We start from the raw sequence: 21,624 nt of genomic DNA, 5'->3' as shown, positions 1-21,624 counted from the left end.
CGAGGGTCTCACATTTAGATTCCAGTACAGACAGAAATGAATGACACCCTCTCACTGCTACGTTTCGCTGAAGCTAGTTTCTCTCTTTACTTCTCTAAGTTTCCCTTCTTTAGCTTACATTCTTGTTGTCAGCACTTTTTCTCCAAAGAACAACTATAGTGTTATGGGAGCTAGGAAAAAAAAAAAAAAAAAATATATATATATATAATTAAAAACAAAATCTCCTAACCTGTAACACCTTTCTACAAAGTTAGAAGAGAAACACAGCAATTTTATTATTGGATACTTAGAATGCGATGCACATCACAGGCAACCTGCTAAGAGATTGCAAAGACTGAAAGAAATCTTGCCCTTTATTACATCCAAGCGGATACAACCCAATACCTATACGTTAACAAGATAAACAATACCCAGTGCCCCAAGTAAGAGGATCAAACAGCATGGAAGCCATGCACAGTTTATCCTACATTTACTTGGTAATTGGGGTAACCATATGTATTAGCTAAATGCTTTATCCAAAAGAAAAATAAACTTCTCATGTCTTAATGACAGGAAGTCGTTTTGGAGCAAGGTGGTTCACTGAAGTCAGGCTCCTACCCTCCCTCAGAAACTGGGAGAAAAAAGCTGCATTATCTTTTTTGATGGATATATTTCAAAAACATGATTCTCAGGTCCTTGAGAAAGGTATTTCTGGGTCTTTAACCTGGCAAGAGGCTTATTTAGCTTTTACATATATTTCAAAGAGACAGGGTACTTAAAAGTTTTCTAAAGTAAATGCTGTAAGAAAAAAAGAAAAGGAAAGTTAATTAACCTCTGTGCTTCAGTAAATAAGATGTATGTAATCTATTCCATACTACGCCAACAAAATTATTCAGAATATCACTGGTTATAATATGGAATGAAGAGCACTTGGAAGGCAAGGCAATGTGACATCAAGTGGCAGTGATACTAAGTTTTTAAGGCAACAGTCCTGTTTCTTTTTATAGTCATAGGGAGCAGACATAGGGAAAATGAGTTGTTAAGAAAAGGTGTTGAAGAAAAAGACAGTTTGTAAAGAGACCTTTAACTCTGGAAGCCATTAAGTATGGCTGACAGCAAAGATAGATTCTGAGTATATGTGTTACAAAGTTTTAATGATAATTAATCCTCAGTTGTGTTCAATATGAAGCATTCTTTCATGGCTGAATACTGTAGGCCAAAGATAGGAAGGAGGGATGCTACATGAAGTTAGGTTTCCTGATCTCACTGGAAATGAAGACATTCCACAGTGGTGGAAATAGGTTCTGGCACTTAAGCATCAGAGACAAGTCTGCCACAATAAGCCACAGGACTGAAATAGGATTCAGAGTTTTGGGTGCACAGGGAACTCTTGTGGCTAATCCTTCTATAGATCACTTACAATTAAATTATTGGCTAGCCTCCTATGATTTTCATGACATACTTGCAAGGAAAAACTCAGATTGGTGGAAAAGTGCATAACTACAGTCACTGTAGTGGGGATATTCTGCCTCTTAATCAGTTCTTGAATTTAAGCACTTTGGAGATCAACTAGATTCTACATTGACTGGAAGGCTGAGTTCTTCAGGGGAAAGATATAGAGCATGAATCTCCTCCAAAGTTTTCAAAAGAGTGACTGTTTCCTACAAAAACAGAAACAATCAAACCTCTGGGGTAATCGTATATTGGTATTAACATTAGGCTGGTCCTTAAGTTCTTCTCAGAGTAAGGGACAATTAATGGAGACAAATGGCTGATGAAGAGGTCAGGTGTCAGAGTGTGTCTTGGCCCAAATTAATCTAACAGTAGACATAGTGAGACCATAGACCTATTCTATGGTCGTTTGCCCTGGTAGAGAGTATACAGTGGGAATTGATATATTTTATAGCTGTCAGAATCATTTTATTGGTTTCAAAATGAGCTCTATCAATGTGGGAGGACTAAGTCATAGTTCTGGGAATTGGCAACTCCTGACAAACAGTAAACAAAAAACAATTCTGAATCCCCAGATTAATTATAGAGACTAATAAAACTAGTAGAGACCTAAAAAATTCAAGACTAGTGGCTCCAGTCCCATCTCCACTTCTCTATTTGGCAGTGGAAATTCAGATGGGTTGTGAGAAATGACAAGTCACTGTATATTTAATTAAGTGGTACTGCCAATCACAACTTTGGTTCCAGATGTGGTATCTTTACTGGAGCAAATCAGCACACTTCGTAACAGCTGGTATAAAGCCTTTCCCCTGAGACCACAAAATTTTTACATTTTCATGGCAGGGATAAGAGTATACTTTTAATATATTACTCAGGGCTATAGGTCAACCCTCCTGCTCTTCATCATAATATATTTCATAGAAGGTTGTATCATTCAGACAGACCACAAAAAATTCACTGATCCATAACATTAATAACATTTTGCTATTTAGACCTGCTCAGCAAAGAGTAGCAGTGCTTTAGAAGGCTTATCAACACATGTTTGACCAAAGGCAGAAGATAAACCCAGTGAAACTTCTAGGGAGTCTACTGGTATGAATATTGTGATACCCTTGTAAAATGAGAATCAAGCTGCTGTGTCTACCTACCATGATGAAAGACACAGTTCTTAGTGGATCTCTTTGGATTTGAAAGGCAACATTTGAACTTTTTTCTAGAAGCTACTTGCACAATAACCTGCAAGGTGGCCAGTTTAAAATGAGAACCAAAGCATGAATAGACTAAACAGAAAGTCTAGACTGGTGTGAGCTTCCATATCTCTTGGAACTTATGACCCAGCAGTTCCAACAGTGTGGGAGGCAGATAGAAATGCAGAAGGTCCTGGTAAGCAGTCCTAATAGGAGAAACACAAAGTACATTCAAGGTTTCTAAGTCTAACCCCTCCTTTAATGGTTAATATTTAATTTTAAAGTGATTTTAGGCCAGCTGCTAGGCCTTAGTAGAGAATGAATATTTGATCACAGAACAAAATATAACTATGCAATCTAAATTGTCAATCATACATTGGATATCATCTGACCCATGGAACCATATATTTGGACATGCATAGCACCAGCATTTTATTATAAAATAGGCATGTTATAGAAATGGAAAAGGTTGAGTACATCCATAAAGTATCCACAAATTGCATGATGTATAACACCTTCTCTTACTACTTCAACATATATTTTTTCATCCACACCTATAACTTTACTTTGAGTACTTACAACAAGTTAGAAGAGGAAAAAAACATCAAACTGCTTCACAGAGGGATCTATACGATATGTTGGTAAGGGCCTGCAGTAGAAAGTACTGATTTTACTTTAATAAAGAATAGCCTTGAAAAACAGTGACATAGGGATATTCCCCCAGTGAGTAGAATTTTGATTGTGCCTTTTATGTATAAGGACAGTCTAAGTCACAGATAACAGTAGACTAATGGATAATGACTAATGACTGGTAGGGAAGTCAGGAATTGGAAGAAAGTGGTTATTGGAAGGTGTGGGTTAGGTACATTGGATGGACTTCTTGGAACAACATAAATTGAGAAAATATTCATGTTTTACATAAATACCACGTAGAGGGCATGTACAAGAGTAGATGCTTATAACAATCAGGGAAATAGTTACCTTCTCTGTGAATTTAAGTCAGCAGCTTTGCCAAATGACCGTAACACTTACCTGATGGGTCTGTTTGCAAAAAGGCTGTAGTAGCAGAGATGAAGACAATGCATGGTGACAAAAGGACTCAAAAACGGTCTTGTTTATGCTGATTTGTGTACTACTGCAAACAACAGAACTATCAATATTTCACCATCCCCTTAGTGTATAAGCTGGTCATCTGCAAGTAACAGGAAAATATTTTGCACATGGACACCCTGGAATGCTAAACCAACACTACCATATATGGTTCAAGAGACTGATCTTTGTGATTTGCACCCATAGGCTCCCATTTCCTCTGGCTTCTCATTAAATTGGGCTTACAGGCATCTACAACTGGAAATAAGAGGTAAGAGTAAATAATAAGGATTTTATATTTATTTTCCTTTTTCTCATCATAGAGATTTCCTCAAGCTGGCTATTGTCACTTGACTAGAGATCACTGCTGTTCTTCAAGAAGTCTTCTGGGTCTATTTGATTCTCCTTCCAGAACAAAATCTCAAATCACCTTTTGATGGGGATAATGGCTGGGCTGCTTGTACCACCAGGTTTCTGTGTTTTGCCTTGTTTTACCCTTATTCCTGCCAGACCCTTGTAATTAAATAAAGGATAACTTGTGTCTGCATTCATATGCAATTTTAAATATGAATGGTGTATCTGTTGTTAATAGGTTGTGTTTTTGTGTTTTAAGTTTTTCAGGAAAATAGAAAATCGAGTGCCTCAGGTAGGAACAAACAAACCCTGGCTGCTGCATTTACATTTATCAGACCAACAATTCACTACATCACTGGTCATCACATTTAATCTCTGTCTTAACAAGCCTCCCTGGTAATATAAAATCAGAGTTCAGAGAGAGGGAGATAATGGAGTGGAATATATGTATTGGGAGACAATTTTAAGCAGGTCCTTGCATCTCTTCATGTCTTTTAATTTCTGTTCTGGTCTATCTCTTTAAAATTATTTATATAACAACCAGCCTTAGAAGATAAGGGTATTGTCTCCCTCTGGGGGCAGAGAACAGAAAGACACTATGCCACTCTAAGGCAAAGTATGGACAGGTTTCTTATCATCTCCTCCTTAAAAAGGTCAAGGTTCCCTAAACTCAGGAGTTTCTCTTCTATGAGGCAAGACCCCTGTGTGCACAATATCCAGCTGATCTGCCCAACCCAGCCCTCGGACTTGGAGGGCAAGAGGAATAAGACTCATGCTCCCTGCTGTGCCCTGAGTAATAAAGTTCTCGGTCTCTGATATGGGAGTTACACATTTTCTTCCAGCATCCATGTGGAAGTGTGGAAGGCTAACTTGCTACTTGAAATCAGAGTCAACTTTCAGACTCTTCATAGTTCTTGATAATGTAAGTTGGAAAACACTGGATAATAATGAAACAGAGGGTCTTAAATGCTATAATGAAAACAGCATTTATTTCGGGAGAAAGTGAGGCATCATTAAGTTCATTTTTTTTTTTTTTAATGTATTTTAGAAGTCCAGGGAAGTAACATGACTAGCTTGGGGTTTTATAAGTGAAGAGAGGAGATGACCGGATCAAAGGGGTAAGAGACAATGCCTGTAATGAAGTGCTAATATTTTAGTATCTTATATATTGAAGCAAGAATATTTAAGACCTGCTTAGCATAGAGTCCTTGAGAATGGAAATTAGATGGCATTTACCACACATGGCAAATAATTGTAAGTAAATAATAAATGGGGAAGGGTAGAGACACAAAGCTGATGCCAAAAGCTGAAACCAAATGAAAGGAAAGTTATTGGGGCCAGTTATAGAACTAAAAAGGGCAGGTTTATTTAATTATATATATTTTGTGGGAATGACAGGTTTTGTGGGAAATACATATATATATTGGAATGCCATTAAGTCATTCATCTGTCTGGGTAAAGATATCAAGAGTAAATCAGAGCCAGAGACATAGATCAGGACTTGAAGCTATATATATGACTATTGGGTGCTATTCTGAGGCAAAACCTTTGGAAAGTCTAAAAATTAGGAGAAAAGAAAGAAAATATGTATTGAGCCAGTAACATAAATGTCAGAGAAGTTAGAAGGAGAAACAAGGTATTGCCATGCCCTTGAAGCCAAAGGAGAAAAAAGGCATAGACAAAATGTGCCAAAACTGTCAATTTTTGCTGCGAAATTAAGTCATATTGAACAATAACATAAAATGTTCCTGAAAAAAAGGTCTTGCTCACTAGTGCATCCTCGGAGCCTAACACAGTGCCTGGCATATATTAGTGTTCAAAAATTTACTACTGAATGTATTAATGTAAACTAGAATAGCCCTGTATTCATGCAGATTTGTTGATGAGATCACCAAAATACCAATTTTGATTGTTGTTTTGATTTCTGTATTATTCCTGGTAAAGTTTCTCATATCTCATGGTAAAACTGACATCTTTTGTTTTCCTTGAGGTAAATGGTAGCATTGTTTTCTTTGACGAAATACCCCCCCACACACACACCAAATCACTGTAGTTGATATATACAAGTTTTACTATTTTATTCAGGGTTCACTGTCCTATGGTAGTTACAATGTAGAGTTTAGAATGGGTTCTCAGGGAACTGGAAATAACTTTAACTGCTGCTTGGTTAACGGACAGTGTTTTACTCGCCATTCCATAAATTCAGAGTCAGCACACTTTCCTTTGCTTGTCTCCTTTGACTCATCAATGTAGAATGAAACCTAATCAATCCACAGTCATGCTAATGTACTGTGCTTCCATTGCAGCAAAGAATAATGCTGTTATACTCAGTTACATTTTAGAATAATGCAAAAATTGAAAGTGCTACTCTATGTGATATGTAAATGAAGCATTTTATGACCTGAGGCTTTACCATCAAAATTCCATTTTTTTGATCCATCAATTTTCATCAACAAATTAAAAGAACTTGTAACTCAAGGATGGGAAACAATGAATTTAAAGTTACAGCTTATTATTTATGTAGAATGTTACACAATAGATTACTTGTAATAGCAATATATAAAAATACATGGGCATTGTGAAATCTAAAACCAAAATTGTTTCTGTACCACACTGAGATAAATATTATAAAATGCTGTTATGCCCTGATTGAACTTTTTTTCTTAACTAAACCAACGAATTTTCTCCCTCTGATATAGGAAACAAAGTAACATATCTTCTTATGCTTCAGAAATTTCACTTACTTCTTGGAGTATTCCTATTCTCTTATGTAGTCTAAACTTTCCCCACCATTTAGGGTTAATCATTTATATCTTGTCATTACAAATTGGAATACACTCTTTATCCTTTTCTGTGGATATACCTTAATGACAACTGGAATATAAGATTAAGGGCAACTGATTTTTATCACTCGAGTACCTTCCACTGTGTAAACATATAATTGGCATCAGAATGGGCTATATGCTATAGGTATGTATATATGTGTATCTCTCTATACATATTATTTTACCCTAATTTGCCTCTTCTAGAGTCATTTTTTGCTTTCATATGGAATCCCTGACCCATTAAAACAACTATTCCTATACATTATTGTTGTCTTTATATATCTTTTAAATAAACAGATCTGCTTGTTTCTAATTCACAATTTTTACTGGTCAGCACCAAATGTGTGCATAGTTTTGTGTAGAGAATTACGTCCTGAGTTTGCAGTGAGTCTAGACAACTCATTAGTAGTGAAAGTTTTATGTCTCAATGAACATTCACCTCTTACTCATTTCTACCCATTTGTGAAAAAGCAGCTCCAGAGAGGCATTTTCAATGTACAGCTCCAATAGACACACTGAGAATAATTATGGATTCAGAATAGATATTTACTCTCATTTTCAGTTATTTTTCCCCATTTGGATTTTATTTCATCAGAGAATCTACTAGAATGATATATATCAAAGTTAGTTCATAACTTTTCAATTATGAAATAAAATGTCAATAAATACACTGTGATAAACAGTGAAATATTTATGAAATTTCAAATCTTACACACCAAAGAAAATGTGAAATCAACATTTTTTTTAAAGATTTTATTTATTTATTTGAGAGAGAGAGAATGAGAGAGAGCACATGAGAGGGGGGAGGGCCAGAGGGAGAAGCAGACTCCCTGCTGAGCAGGGAGCCCGATGCGGGACTCGATCCCGGGACTCCAGGATCATGACCTGAGCCGAAGGCAGTCGCTTAACCAACTGAGCCACCCAGGCACCCGTGAAATCAACATTTTATTCACGACCATGCTGTCATATCGAAATATTCATAGAAATAGTGAAATATTATACTTGCTACTGGAGTTAGTGCCAACTTAGTACTGAGCAAAGAGAAATATTACAGCACAGGTGTCCCTTTACTTGTTTCCACCTCTTTCTACCTGTCCAAATTGGCTATAAATGGATATGCAAAAATTGGCAATGGAAGCAAGTGATAATTTGGAAAAATTAATGTTCTTTATGAACAGTGTCTAACTCATAACAATCAAACAAAACTGTGAACCAGGGAGCCCTGGGAGGCTCAGACAGTTAAGTGTCTGCCTTTGGCTCGGGTTATGATCTTAGAGTCCTGGGACTGAGCCCCAAGTCAGGCTCTGAACTCAGCGGGGAGTCTGCTTCTCCCCCTCCCCCTGCCCCTCCCTCTCTTCCCCTCCCCCAGCTAGTGCGCACACGTGCTTTCTTGGTCTCTCTCCCTCAAATAACTAAAATCTTTAAAAACAAACAACCAAAAAACCATGAACTAGGGGTTTCCTTGAGAAAAGGTCAACATAGGCTAAGCCTTTAAAGATGCAAAGGAGTTAGCTTAGGGATGAACAAGGCAAGAGCATTCTACGGAAAAAGCACACCTTATCTAACTACTCTAAAGCAAGAATTAATTTGCAGAATTTCCCAAACAAGGACAGGCTGATATTGTAATAGAAAGGGTTGTTACGTGTAATATAGGGTCTGAGAGGAAGGTAAGGATCAACCAGTTCATGCAGGGCCCTGTAGGTCACTATAAGACTATGGGATTTTGTTCTATGTACAATGGAGAACCTGCACTAATTACTTTAATTGGCCAATCCAATATATGTGTCACAAAAATCAATCTGGCTGATAGTTGGAAAATGGATTGTAGCAGCAAGAATCACACAGGAAACTAGGTCAAAGGCGCAGGCACTGGGTCTAATTAATGGATGATGGCCAATTGAATTAGAGTGTTGGTAGTAAACATAAAATCAAAAGGAATACAGCAATATTTAAGTAGTATGGGCAGGCCTGGTGGTGACATTGGTAGGGTTCTGAAGGAGAGATTCAAATTCAATGTCTTTGGGATTCACAACTGAAGAGGATAAAGCATATATTGTTGGTTGTATTCTGTTTTGATCATTCTAAGTATTTTCTTTAGTCCTGAACTGACTGTTTTGTCTTTCTCAAGGTTGTGTCTCAAATTCTTCTGACTTTTGTCCTTACTGTGATGGTTCATTTTTTGTGTCAACTTGACTGGACCTTAGCCCAGATAGTGGGTGCCGAGATATTTGGTTAAACATTATTTGGAGGGATGTTTGTGAGGGCGCTCCCGGATGAGATCAACATTTGAACTGGTGGACTGAGTAAAGCAGATGGTCCTGCCCAATGTGGATGGGTCTCATCCAATTCATGGAAGGCAAGAATAGAACAAAAAGGCGAAGAGAATTCACTCTCTTGGCTTGACTGGGTAAAAATCACCCAGTAGTTTATGATTTTATGTTTTTTTTTTTTTTTTTCATGACTTGTGGATTATGTAAAACTTGACTGATTTTTATTTTTTTAAATGTTACTTTTTAAATTCTTTTTTTAAGATTTTATTTATTTATTTGACAGAGAGACACAGCGAGAGAGGGAACACAAGCAGGGGGAGTGGGAAAGGGAGAAGCAGGCTTCCTGCTGAGCAGGTAGCCTGATGTGGGGCTCGATCCCAGGACCCTGGGATCATGACCTGAGCCGAAGGCTGATGCTTAACAACTGAGCCACCCAAGCGCCCCTTGAATGATTATTTTTAAATAAAACCTGGGACATGTGTTTCTCCTGCCTTTGGATTCAGACTTGGCCTGGAATTTACAGTATCACTTATCCTGGTTCTCAGACCTTTGAACTCAGAGGGACTTATAACATTGACACTCCTGAGTCTCCAGCTTGTGAACTGAAGATCTTGGGACTTTTCAGCCTCCATAACTGTGATCTAATTCCTTATAATTAAGCCTATGTACATGTATTGGTTCTTTTTCTGTGGAGAACCCAGAGTGATACACTTACCAGGTTAACATCCTGTTTTGTTCTAAGATTTGCTCTTGGGGATGCACCAAAAGTCTTATTAGTGGCTTAACAGAACTATGAAACTGAACCTCTTAGGTATATTCTTATGGAGATACAGATTTTTACTTATCTAGGTAAATAATTCAGTTCAACTGGTTGCTAAAGTATGCAACTGGTGGTCAAGGGGTTCCAACTTAGATGACCCTTGCTCACATATCATCCCTTCCTTAAATGAATTTTAATTAAAATTGGCACACATAAATAAATATACACAAATTATCACATATATCTCAATAAGTAATCACAAACATGACTTGTCATGTAACTACAACCGAGGTAAGGACATAGAATATTTTAAAAATCTCATTATTTTTCTTTTGTTCTTGCTCAATTACTACTCTTTCCCTCTTTCTTAATAGTATCCACTATCCTGACTCCTAATACCATATAATATTTGTCTGTGTTTTTGTTTTGTTTTTTTTTTACTTTACATGAATCAAGGAGCATTATGTATTCTTTTGTGCCCAGCTTCTTTTATCCAATATGGTATTTATAAAACCAATCCCTTTTTTTTTTTTTTTGTAATGGTATTAATCCTAGTATTTTTAAAAACAGGTGTATTGTAATATAATTGACATATAATAAACATTTAAAATGTACTATGAGCTGTGGCACATATAAATATATATACACACACACACACAGACACAAAACCATCACTGCAATCAAGTTAATGAACATATACATAATCCACAACAGTTTCTTCATACGCCTTTGTAATTCTTCCTGTTTGTCTCTTCCCAAAAACCCTCACCCCCACCCCCAGGCAATTGATGGCCAGCTGTTACTATTTAAGTTGCAACTATTAATAACAGTTTGTTTCTTTTCTTTAACTTTGTATAGTTTACAAAATTTCTCACTTTTATGTAATTCTAGGCACAAATTTGTAACTTGGGTTGGATTGAAATTTATTGAAAAAACAGGTTCAGAGAGGTTAAACCATTTACTTAGGGTAGGGCACATATTAAATAGCAGGAGGAGAACACAATCTAATTTGGGCCTTCTGATTCCAAGTTCTTTACTTTTACTATACACAAAAGTCTTACACCGTACAATACTGTTTTTCTAGACAAATTTTAGATTTTCTGTATTGTAACTAAACACTTCTTAGGTTACCAATATTTGCATACTTTAAAAGTTTTACATTCTTAAAACAAAATCGTCCTATTCCCGATGATCTTCATACTTCCTAGTGAGTATAACTGACATTTAGGAAGGCACAATTAGAATCCTAGCTTATCACTTACTACATTATTGAAAAATCACCCAGTCATTCATAACTCTGCTTTTCTAACAGGTAGTGACTTATAGATTATGTAAAACTGGGCTGATTATTTTTAAGTAAAAGAAAATGGAGAGAATAGAAAGAGTATGACATTATACACTTACTCATATGCTAACTCTTAGCTCTGATACATTTTCTCTGTCATCAAAATGATGATTGTCTATAAATATTTGTTATGCACTTGAACCTATAGCCGAGTGTGACAGATTCCAATAAAATATTCAGTGTGATGCTTTGAGGTCTTCAGAGGAACATGAAATAGTTCCCAAACAGCACATTACATGTCGTTTTCCATTATACACTGAACAAAATGTCCTTGACATTCAAGAGTGCACCATCATATTTTAGTCTACCTCACTCCAGGGTGTATTTGAAAATACCCTCCGTTTGCCCTTAATAATAATGACTTGTCATATGGAATCCAGATCTCAGCTAATCTAACATGATATGTACTTGATTTTTATTAACTGTCAAATAAAACCCAACAGTCATCAGAAACATTTGCCCCTTCTGTTGTGCAATTGTTCTCAGCATGTTTCATTTCTGACCATTAACGTAAAAGGTTAATAAACAGAACTACTTGATGTTATTAATATTCAATATGCATGGCAAGTGAATCATTTTGCAGACTTACGATTTTTAAAGATGCTGGGCCATTAATGTTACTATTTTGTAGGCTTGTAGAACTGCAGCATGCAGCATGCATGCCATAATTTGAATGCTAAAAGGTCTGTGAAGAGTTCTTGCTACATTACATTTTACTCACCTTTATTGAAATTCAGAATCCTCCTTTGGAATGTAAAAGAACTCTATCTCACTGTCTCTGTCTCTCTCTCTCTTTAATAATTTATTTTTACTTGTTCTTACTCCTTCTTCATACTATGTTTAACCCAATTTTATTTAATTTCTGGCTTTACAGAATTGCTGATTAAAGTAACATCAACCCCAGATTTTATTTAAGATCTATTTAATGATCAAAGTACATTGTCATATACATTAGTGGTTAAATATGTTTAACTGAGTTCTACAGTTGTAAAATACGTTTCAAATGTGAAAAGCGTTTGAACCAGATTTCAGGCAAAATTCACAGACTGTTACTCAGAATCGTTAAAGAGGTGTAGAGTTATAAAAATAATGGATTATAAATGGGAATTAAAGACAAGCTTTGTCTTCACAATGGATCTTTTAATTTAGTTTTGTTTTTCATTGTCTACATATCTATTAGATACTTTTCTATTGAAACTGAAATCAATTTCCCATAGTGCACTTTATTTTCAAATAAATACCTAACAATAAAAAACAGTAACAAAAGATACAGTAGCTGAATCAATCTTATTAAAATAATTAGAATTAAGCACAACATTCAAAGCTTGCTAAAAATAATATGGAAATCTGTGTCGGGATATTGTAGGCAGTCATGATAATGTACGAAAAATGTCTTTTGGTAGTAACTGACAAAACTAAAGGAAGAAAAACTTTACAAATGCAGCATTCTTCTTTTTTCTATTTATTTGTAATCAGCTGTCAAAGGAAACCAATTGTAAATGATAAGGATGAAGAGCGTAATCAATTAGATACATATTGTTCCTACAGTAATCTTGAAATAAACAAGAGAATTCTAGAAGAAGTATCCTGGCCAGATTATTTGTCAAGTACATAAAAAAACAAATAACCACATATCTACACACATATATACTCAGTATAAACATGCCCACAGAGATACTTTTTTTCTGTTTTGATTTACAAGTATAGAGCATTTTAAGAGTATTCTCAATCTATTACCTAAAGTATGTGACTAATATTATCAATAAGAACTCTTTCTATCAAGGTTTAGAGCAACTGTGTTGTTCACTTGAAAGATTTTAACTCTAATTTTCACTTTGTATTAGAAGGTAAAAATCAAAGACACTATAGATATCTTCTTCCAGGAGGATGGGGATAAAATTTATGGTAGAGCATACTTTTTGGTATCAAAAAGAACTGTACTACTGGAGTTAATTTAAAGATGGTTTGATCTGAGGCTTTTATTTATTCTTTTTTTTTTCTAAGACTTTATTTATCTATTTGAGAGAGAGAATGAGATAGAGAGCATGAGAGGGGGGAGGGTCAGAGAGAGAGGTAGACTCCTGCTGAGCAGGGAGCCCGCCGTGGGACTCGATCCCGGGAGTCCAGGATCCTGACCCGAGCCGAAGGCAGTCGCTTAACCAACTGAGCCACCCAGGCGCCCGAGGCTTTTATTTATTCTTTTTAAGATTTTATTTATTTATCTGAGAGAGAGAGAGAGCACACACACGTGCATGGGTGGGGGGGGGGGCGCAGAGGCAGAGGGAGAAGCAGACTCCTCCCTGGGTAGGGATGCCAGGACCCTGAGATCATGACCTGAGCCGAAGGCAGAAGTTTAACTGGTGGAGCCACCCAGATGCCTCTGATCTGAAGCTTTTAATAAACATTTAAGTTTGCAATAAATCTATTAAAAACTTTTAAACTCAACTTCAGCTTCATAGGTATCTGACAATGAAAAAAGAAACAAATGTAGAGGGAAAGATTTTTGAGAAACTAAAGAGAGTATCTCAGATAGCACTTGATATAAACAAGGTTCTTATTTCTGCTCTCCTCCCCAACCAAGATTCTTTATCTCCAGTATTTCACCAAGCAGAATTAAAGGAGAATTTTACATTTTGAAATACCAGCATTTGCATGGATTAATGTTATAACACATAAAAACAGAGAAATGAAGCATTAGACAACTCATTTTTTTATAAAGATCTTGTGCTCTGAGAACTGGCAGGCAGAAGATGAAAATAATTTTCAATTTTTGATTAAGCCCTGATAAAATAAAGGCAAACTTACTTGAATTGCTTGGGCCCATGCAGGACAAAGATTAAGAGATACCCCTGGCTCTGAAATGCTGACAAAGGAAACTCTGGATCAGATTTTCTGGATCAGTATAGAATCACTGCATGCCATTACCGGCTATAAGGTTTCTCGATACCATAGACAGCAGAAATTGACCAGAAACAAATGCAAATAGTGAAAATTCCATGATGAGATAATCAGGTAAGCATGTATTCCTCTAAGTCTCAACTCATTAATGTCATTAATGCTATAAAAATTTTCCCTGGTTTCCAAGTGCAGATAAAATATTCTCTTCTCAACCTCTATAAACTAAAACAGTTATAGGGCGCCTGGGTGGCTCGGTTGGGCGACTGCCTTCAGCTCAGGTCGTGATCCTGGAGTCTCAGGATCGAGTCCCACATTGGGCTCCCTGCTCAGTGGGGAGTCTGCTTCTCCCTCTGACCCTCTCCTCTCTCATGCTCTCTCACTCTCTCTCTCTCAAATAAATAAATAAAATCTTTAAAAAAAAAATAAAAATAAAAAAATAAAACAGTTATAAAATGTATGTTAAATACAGCTTTGGAAATTTTAAGCTGTGTACAAGGGGGGGATAAAATGCTTATAAAATAACTGTAATAGATTTTTCTTAAAATCTATGAATTGTCTGTGTAAGAGAAATTAACAAAAATTAATATCAGCTTTAGTTTTTACTCTCACAGAGCTGATCAAGTCAACATTAAATTCAAGCACAGATAGTTCTAACCTAGATTGCAAAGATTCTCTAAAAATTAAACATTCACATCAAATATTTTAGCATTTTTCTATTCTGCCTAGAAATTTTAACCCCAAGTATGTTTTGATGTTTTTCTTCCAGGCAGGCAAAGTATTAAAAGACCAAGTACAAAAAATTTTAATGGGGTAATGATAATGTCATAACAAATATCCTTTCCACTGATTGTCAAATAATGGGGAAATGTTTATATCGTTAGCTATGTGTAACTCTCCTTAGAAAGAGTATGATATATTTGAAATAACATCATAAAATATTTAAATAATTAAAAACTGAAATTAAAATTAGTAATTCATAAAGTTAAATTTGTTCAGATACTTTGAAAGAAATAAAGTGATTGCTGCATTGGGTTTTGGTTTGATTAAGACTGGAGAACATATCTTTCCTATACATCTTTCTATCTGTTTCAACTATTAGATACTTGACCCAAAATACATGTTTAATATTTATACATATATGGCTGAAAGAAGAAAATTGAAGTTCAGAGATATTTGACTTTCATTTGGCATTTACATACTAATATATGGAAGAGCTGCCTAGTGTGTGTGTGTGTTTTATTTTCATTTTATTCATTTATCTATTGATAGACCCTTAGGTTGTTTCCATATCTTGGCTATTCTGAATAATGTTGCACTTAACACAAGCATGGAAATATTCTTCAGTATACTGATTTTATTTCTTTGTATATATACCCAGAAGTGGGATTGCTGGATTATACGGTAGTCCTTTTTTTAAAAATTTTTTGAGGAGCCTCCATAATATTTTTGATAGGGCCTGCACCAATAACATGAGCCTATTTGACATTCGGCAAACCTAGGTAAAATGAAAATATTATATTTAATGATGATAACTCTAAAGGCATGCCTGTCTTTAATCAATAAACTTAATCTAGTTTTTGTTTTTTATTTTAGTCCTTTTATTTTATTTAAAAATAGAAAAATATAATCCAGCAATGCCACTTCTGAGTATTTATCTAAAAAAATGATAGGGGCGCCTGGGTGGCTCAGTTGGTTGGGTGACTGCCTTTGGCTCAGGTCATGATCCTAGAGTCCCAGGATGGAGTCTCGCATCGGGCTCCCTGCTCAGCAGGGAGTCTGCTTCTCCCTCTGACCCTCCCCCCTCTCATGCTCTCTATCTCATTCTCTCTCAAATAAATAAATAAAATCTTAAAAAAAAATAAATAAATGATAACACTAATTAGAAAAGATACATATACCACTATGTTCATTGAAGCATTTGTTTACAATAGCCAAGATATGGAAACAACTTAAGTGTCCATTGATGGATGAATGGATAAAGAAGATGTGATATATATATATATATCTCATAAAATATTACTCAGCCATAAGAAACAATTAAATATTGCCATTGGGGACAACATGGATGGATCTTGAAGGTATTATGCAAAGTGAAATCAGTCAGAGAAAGACAAATACCATATGAGTTCACTTCGATGTGTAATCTACATATTAAAACAAATGAACAAAACAAAACAAAATCAAACATAGATACAGGGAACAGATTGGTGGTTGTCAGATGTGAGGGGATTAGAGGATGGGCAAAATGGGTGCAGGGGGTCAAAAGGTACAAACTTCCAGTTATAACACAAATAAATCACAGGGATGTCATTGATAGCATGAATTGCATATCTGAAGTTGCTAAGGGAGTAAATCTTAAAAGCTCCCATCGCAAGAAAAAAAAATGTGACTACATGGTGGATGTTAACCAGACTTGTGATCATTTCTTAGGGTGTATAAATAGTGAATCATTACATGGTACACCTGAAACTAATACAATGTTATATGTCAATTAAGCCTCAATAAAAAATAAATAATAAGCTCCTATCAGACTGAATACCACCTTCCAATTTGGTCAGTTTCTCACCATAGAGCTACTTTTAAACAATGACAATAACAAAGTTCAAGTATCCTGTTAGGTGTCAGCCTAGACAAATAGTAAATATTCCTGGCAGTAAAAAACAAAACAAAACAAAACAAAACAAAAAACCATGGGCACAAAAGGGGTCCCCAAAAAGGGTTAAAAGGTTACTACTCTCCCAAATTCCAGGCAACTCTTAAGATAACCAAAGAAAGGAAGACAGACAATTCTTCTGCAATCTGGCATAGTCCACAGAACTCAAACCCCAAATGGAGTGTAAGCCACATTTCTGTTCAGCCATATCTAGCCACAAATAGGGTGCAACCACATTTCTGTTTGGCTATATTTTCCGTCCCCTAACCTGACAGTGGCCAAGCCAGGTTCTCAGGAAACAATATGAGACAAAGAAGAAGCAACAGCTATCCCTGGGAGAGAAAGGATCGATAGCCAATATTTTCTCCTGCCGATCTGAGTTTGGAAAGGAAGGGGCAGTGTGAAATTTTATCATTCTTTGTCCACCAGGCACCACAGGTGGAGATCTGGGAGAGCTGACTTTCCTAAGAATTCTTACCTTTCACAGGATTCCGCCAGTTTTCCCAGGATCCGTCTGCAGGCTCCAGAGCAAGTCGGGTGTCCCAGCAGGTCCCATCTGGGTCGCCAGAAACTGTAGAGGAGGACAAATAATTTTCCCTCTATGGTGAGCGCCTAAGTGAGGCTTGTTTTTCTCTAGGCACCTCCTAATGGATGCGCTTATCTCTGATGGTTAAAAATTCTCAGCTGTGGCCCCTGCAATTCAAGATTATCTTTGGTAGGTTAATCTGCTCTTGAGCCTTGTTAGATAACCTTACTCACCTGAGACCTCACCCTGGCTTCAGCCCTGTTTCTAGATCCGACTCGTTCCGGGGCGCCTGGGTGGCTCAGTCGGTTCAGCGCCTTCCGGGGGGTCGTGACCCCGGGGTCCCGGGATCGAGCCCCGCATCGGGCTCCCTGCTCGGCGGGGAGCCTGCTTCTCCCTCTCCCTGCCCCTCCCCCTGTTCGTGTGTGTGCCCACTGTGTGTCAAACAAGTAAAATTCTTTTTTTTTTTTTTTTAAAGATTTTATTTATTTATTTATTTGACAGAGACAGAGACAGCGAGAGCAGGAACACAAGCAGGGGGAGAGGGAGAGGGAGAAGCAGGCTCCCCACTGAGCAGGGAGCCCGATGTGGGGCTCGATCCCAGGACCCCGGGATCAGGACCTGAGCCGAAGGCAGTTGCTTAACCGACTGAGCCACCCAGGCGCCCCAAACAAGTAAAATTCTTAAAGCAAACTAGAAGGGTAACAGGATAACCACGAAAGAAATCGAATCCGAAGCTCAGCAGTGAGTCGGTTTCTTCCTCTGCCTGGTTGTGCTCTCTCTCTCAAATAAATAAAAAGTCTTATAAATGTCAATCAATCAATCGGACCCATTCCGACTGTGGACTGGTCCGCTTTCTAAGTCGGCCCCGGGTGCCCCTGCCCCTCTGGTTTCTAAGTCGGACCCAGTTCGACAGCGGACGCAGTCCGGTTTCTAAGTCGGACCCGCACCCGGGCCGGTTTTTAACTCGGACCGCGTCGGCCAGACCACTTGGTTTCCCAACCCGGTCCAGGGGGAGAGGGAAAAAAAAAAAAAAAATCTCAAGTCAAGTCTGAAGGCTCCTAATGGAGGAGCTGCTGAGCAGGGATCCGGGACGCAGGAGGGACCTACCCAGGACCTCCGGAGGCAGCGAGAAAGCCGTGAGCTACGTGCAGGCTCGACAGGTACCTTCACCCGCTTGCTCCTTTGCTCCTGGGGGTTGTCGGGCGTCTGCTTGGGTTTGTTCTCCCGACGCCAGAGCTGTCAAGAGAGAAACCGAGGCACAGCAAGCATTCTGAGAGTTTGCGTGAGCGAAAATGGATGAAAGTTGGGCCGGCCCAAGTTGGACATGCTTAAGAACGCCCCACCCACAGGAGCTTGGTGAGAGGCTTTTATAGAGAAAGGGCGGAAGCAAAGTGAGGAGGTTTTTGAGTGGCTGTAGCTTAAAGCCTGATACGCTGTTTGTGACTGGTTGTCCTTGGTGTTGATTTCGCAACCTTGAGGCATCTACAGGCTGAGGTTTTGCTTTGCTTACTGAGGAGTTAGAGCCAACTCAGTCTCAGGGCCTTCTTGCTTAATTAAACAATTGTATGCGTTCCTTACATGATATTAACCCCCTTATCAGATATATATTTTGCAAATATTTTCGCCTATTTCATAGGTGGCCTTTTCCTTTTGTTGATTTCTTTTGCTGTACAGAAGCTTCTTGAGTTTGATGTAGTCCCGTTTGTTTATTTTGCTTTTGCTGCCTATGCTTTTGATGTCCTATCCAAAAAAAAAAAAAAAAAAAACAAAAAACATTAAGACCAATGTTAAGAAGCTTTTTCCTTATGATTTCTGGGAGTTTTATGGTTTCAGCTCTTGTATTTAAGTCTTTAACCCATTTTGAGTTATTTTTTTGTATGGTGTGAGGTAAGGGTACAATTTTGGTCTTTTGCGTGTGGATATTGTTTTCCCAACACCATTTATTGAAGAAACTATCCTCTCCCCATTGTGTATTTTTGGTGCTTTTGTCAAAGATTAGCTTACTGTGTATGTGTGGGTTTATTTCTGGGGTCCTTATTCTCTTCCATTGGTCTGTGTGTTTGTTTTTATGCCAGTGACATATTGTTTTGATTACTATAGCTAACAGTGCTTATATACTAATCTATGGAAGAGAAGGGGCTCAAACTGAATTATTTTAGACTTCCATTTCTTAAGTTATAGCATTTATACTATAATTTACTTTTAAAACATCTTAGAAATTTGAAAAATTAAGGTTTTATAGCATTCAACCAGAATTCCGTATCAATACTGAGCACACGAAGATGGGTATTATTCTTATTTAGTGTATTTATGTATAAAACTTTCCCAAACATAAAACATGTACAGTGAATGTTGAATGTTACTTAACAGGGTCTCTTCCTATTATTGATCAACACATTTATAGTAGCAACAATTTCAAAAGCTGATGGATTATTTACAGATCTTGAAGAAAGGTCTACTCTTCTTTACAAAGTATAAGACACAAAGATTTAGATTAATGTTGGGTTTTGCTCATTATGCTTATTTTCTCTTTTTGATTGAGTTAGTCAATAGGGGAAGTCAAATGGAGAAGAGGTTTTGAGAAATATGTGACTTTTGTTGCTTCATTGGCATCCAAAGTTGATAAAACCACCCAAAGCATATTAATTTCAATGGTTAGTCTGTTTAGATTTTATAATTTAGGCTTCCTTTTAAAGAAATATTCCTGCTGATATTGACATGAGTCATAAATGGTGATCTAAACAGAGACAGTTTTTTAGTGGAGTTGTCATTTTCTATTCCTCACATTTTTCAACAATTCGTTTCTGATAGTTCAGTGGGAATAATGACTAGTGATTTGGTCTCCATGAGGGACAGCTGATGCAAGCAGGTCAGGTCTGAGGACCCTGAGGGTGTTCGGTTTCACACAGGATGGAAATCAAACGTGAGCCAGCAGGAGGTGAAAGCAGAATTTATTGAAGATATCTATATAGAGAGACAGACAGACACACTGAGCATCCAGAAGACTTGGAAAGGGAAAAGAGGGAGTCTGGACTTTATTCAGGGTGTGAGGGTTTTTATTGAGGACAGTGGTTTGGTGTATGTATACCCTCAGGGATCTATGAACTATTTAGAACAAAGACATGTATCATATGCTCTCACTGATATGAGGAATTCTTAATCTCAGGAAACAAACTGAGGGTTGCTGGAGTGGCGGGGGGTGGGAGGGATGGGGTGGATGGGTGATAGACATTGGGGAGGGTATGTGCTATGGTGAGCACTGTGAATTGTGTAAGACTGTTGAATCACAGACCTGCGCCTCTGAAACAAATAATACATTATACGTTAAAAAAAAAAAAAAAAGATAGTAGGAACAGAAACATAAAGGGGGGGAAATCGGAGGGGGAGACGAACCATGAGAGACTATGGACTCTGAGAAACAAACTGAGGGTTCTAGAGGGGAGGGGGGTGGGGGGATGGGTTAACCTGGTGATGGGTATTAAAGAGGGCACGTATTGAATGGAGCACTGGGTGTCATATGCAAACAATGAATCATGGAACACTACATCAAAAACTAATGATGGGAGCGCCTGGGTGGCTCAGTCGTTAAGTGTCTGCCTTCGGCTCAGGTCATGATCCCGGGGTCCTGGGATCGAGCCCCGCATCAGGCTCCCTGCTCAGCGGGAAGCCTGCTTCTCCCTCTCCCATTCCCCCTGCTTGTGTTCCCCCTCTTGCTGTGTCTCTCTCTGTCAAATAAATAAAATCTTAAAAACAAAAACAAAAACAAAACTAATGATGTATGGTGATTAACATAACAATAAAATAAAATTTAAAAAAAAAGAACAAAGAAGGGGGCCCAGGTATCATTCTTTGGAGCCAAGGGGCCTTGGCATCTAGATGTCTGGTGACAAAATGTCTAACATTGAGATGTCTAGCATCTGTAGTCTGGAAATGCATATGATAGCTTCCTCCCATCATTCTCACCTGGACCTTCCTTAGATGTTATCTGTTCTAGAAAAATCATTAACTCCTTGTCCCTTATAAGAAAGACATATGCTGTGTGTATTACAAGGCATGTGTAAAGTAGAGTGGAGTTGCAGTTCCTAGAAGAATAGAAGCAGGAAAAGGAGCATAAAGCAGTTTATTATGAAGTCCTTCAGTTGTAATTAGGTATAAAAGCTGCATGGATCTGAAAGACAAGGCCACAGTACAAAAGATTATTTTGTAGGACTCGAGAAGAAATCAGGTAATTATAATAATATTTAATCATCTCATGCTTTGCTATTTAGAGTTAAGTATCATTTTTT

At 37.4% G+C, this 21,624-nt stretch overlaps 1 protein-coding gene and 1 long non-coding RNA gene across 2 annotated transcripts in view; one reads left to right on the top strand and one right to left on the bottom strand.

The window, feature by feature from the left end:
* The window catches only part of CDH19 (cadherin 19), a 241,456-nt gene extending 222,872 nt beyond the window's left edge, over positions 1–18,584 (bottom strand). Inside the window, exons 1-2 of the mRNA XM_064578755.1 lie at positions 18,446–18,584; positions 17,291–17,383 (exon numbers count right to left, since the gene is read on the bottom strand). The gene's annotated coding sequence lies outside the window, so the exon portion shown is untranslated. The remainder of the gene's footprint in view (positions 1–17,290; positions 17,384–18,445) is intronic.
* Positions 18,373–21,624, top strand: part of LOC135362592 (uncharacterized) — a 454,250-nt gene continuing 450,998 nt past the window's right edge. Inside the window, exon 1 of the long non-coding RNA XR_010407473.1 lies at positions 18,373–18,498. This is a non-coding gene — a long non-coding RNA (uncharacterized LOC135362592). The remainder of the gene's footprint in view (positions 18,499–21,624) is intronic.

This window comes from Mirounga angustirostris, unplaced genomic scaffold, assembly GCF_029215605.1.
Source record: "Mirounga angustirostris isolate CCGP_5_RB_7025 unplaced genomic scaffold, mMirAng1.0.hap1 SCAF_14, whole genome shotgun sequence".
Taxonomy (NCBI): domain Eukaryota; kingdom Metazoa; phylum Chordata; class Mammalia; order Carnivora; family Phocidae; genus Mirounga; species Mirounga angustirostris.
This window is presented reverse-complemented; position numbering and strand designations above follow the sequence as displayed.